The sequence below is a fragment of the Octopus bimaculoides genome, chromosome 23 (genome assembly GCF_046866305.1).
Source record: "Octopus bimaculoides isolate indiv1 chromosome 23, ASM4686630v1, whole genome shotgun sequence".
Classification (NCBI taxonomy): Eukaryota; Metazoa; Mollusca; class Cephalopoda; order Octopoda; family Octopodidae; genus Octopus; species Octopus bimaculoides.
The window spans coordinates 37686460-37688696 of NC_142950.1; the positions used below are offsets into that span (position 1 = coordinate 37686460).

General features: G+C 40.2%; 1 protein-coding gene across 11 annotated transcripts in view; it reads left to right on the top strand.

Annotated features, from left to right (window-relative positions):
- LOC106869017 (uncharacterized) overlaps window positions 1–2237 on the top strand; it is a 133433-nt gene that overhangs the window by 92347 nt on the left and 38849 nt on the right. The window lies entirely within an intron of this gene.

The window sequence follows — 2237 nt, forward strand, 5'->3', positions numbered from 1 at the left end:
TATTTTCTACCTTGATTTTTTCCCCATATATATATATATATATATATATATATATATATATATATATATATATATATATAAAGTGTGTGTGTGTTCACCACCGTTTGACAACCGATGTTTACGTCCCTGTAACTTAGCGATTCGGCAAAAGATAACGACAGAATAGGTGTCAGGATTTAAAAAGTACGGGGGGTCAATTCATTCGACTAAAATTCCTCAAGGCAGTGCCCCAGCATGGCCGCAGTCTAATTCCCGAAACAGGTATAGGATAGTGTCCCCCTCCAGCTTTTCCAGCTGACTAGAAAGTTTTGCCATTGGGGTCTCATTCACCCGAAATACAGCTTTTAAGAGCAAATCCTTTCCGACCTACATTGTCTTTAACTGGTTCTCAATCCCCCTTTTATTTTTCCTTATGGACCCATTAAGTTCCCATTTTACTCGGATGGACCCCTATAGCCTTTCAATTTTTAAAATTTTTTTTAAAAAAATCCCCTTGTATTTTTATAATTAAATATTATTAACAGCTGTATGAAAAAAGTTATTAAACTATTTTGTGCTTTGTACAAACATAAGCAATTTAAACAAAATCTTGTGGATCCCCAAGGGTCGTAGATGGACTCCTGCAGTGAACCACTGGTTTATAGCATCTAAACCCCTTATCAAATGATCATATTGGAGTTATCTACCTTGCTGTTTGGTTCTTCTTAGATTTTAGACGGCCGATAGGGAGTTTTTGTTTATTAATAATTTAGATAATATCAAAGTTATTCAACTGGCTGGATTACATGGGTGAGAAACCCCCCTCCCTCCCTCAACACCCCTTCGAGAATGTCCCCTAAAGAAGATTGTCGGTACACACACACACACACCACCACCATGTATATATATTACATATATATACATGCACAAAATATACATGGATGCATGCGGACATACGTGCGTTCGCTTACATGCAAGCTCCTGCATGTGCACACATGCAACAAACAGGCACGTGATCTGCAAATCTATAATTACACAACACAAGAACGAACACACACACACACGCGTTCTATGCCCCACGCACCCGTACAGTTACGTGTGTACACGCACCTACACAACTAGTATACACACACACACACACACACACACTCTTAGGTGCACAGAACATACAAGCGCAGGCGCAGGCGCACACACACACACACACACACACACACACATGTACGTACAAACGAACATATATATGCAACGCACACACATACACACATGGTGAGGCAAGCAATTACTCACGCACATACATGTATACATACGCGCGCACACACTTAACTGCTATCATCATCATCATCCTCATCATCGTCACTGTTAGAGCCACCACCGCTGCCGCCAGCATAATTTATAAAACAAGCACCACCACTACCACCACCTCCGCCACCACTTTCGAAACTCAACAACCCACACGTCATACACCATGACTCACATTTGAGTATCACCCAACACTCACACTTAATCCGCCGCACTCAACTCAATAATTCATTCATATATTTCACTCACTCACTCACTCCAAAATATTTTAGCATTTGCTGTTAATTAGATGTTTGTGAGGGGTGTGGGGCACGGTGAGTGCGCTTGCATAGTCCTGTTTACATAGTTTGGTTGCTGTGTGTGCATGTGTGTATGTTATGAGCACACACACACACGTAGATAGATGTGCGTGTGTGTGTGTGTGCATGCGTACAGATATATAAAGTTAGACGTATATTTACACGTATATACATTTGTATGTGTGTATCCGTGTGTGTGTGTCCGTGTGTCCGTGTTCATGTGAAGAGCTAATTATGTAATTATTAGCCGCAGTTAAAGTACACCAGTTGTAATAAACCGTTCGCACACACACACACACACCGATATATGTGTATGTGCGAGATCAACTGATATTCGTATGTATTTATATATACATATATACACAAACTGGCGCGCGAGCACACTTGTATAGGCACTCGCCTGTAACTGTATATAATATACATTATTAAGATTTCAACACCCACGCACTCAAATTTAAATGGGTTTCATTGAAAAACTGTCACAGACAACAAAAGCTTAAACACTCACACACACTTTGACATAGATGCTCAATTAGGTAGACTCTGGCCTTGAGTACCGAATTACATAAACGCTTTGGTAATGTGTTTGGTTGATTGAATGAAGAAAACTAAAAGACCTGATACGATCCGGGAGAAAGGGAACAAGGAAAGCAGAAGAGA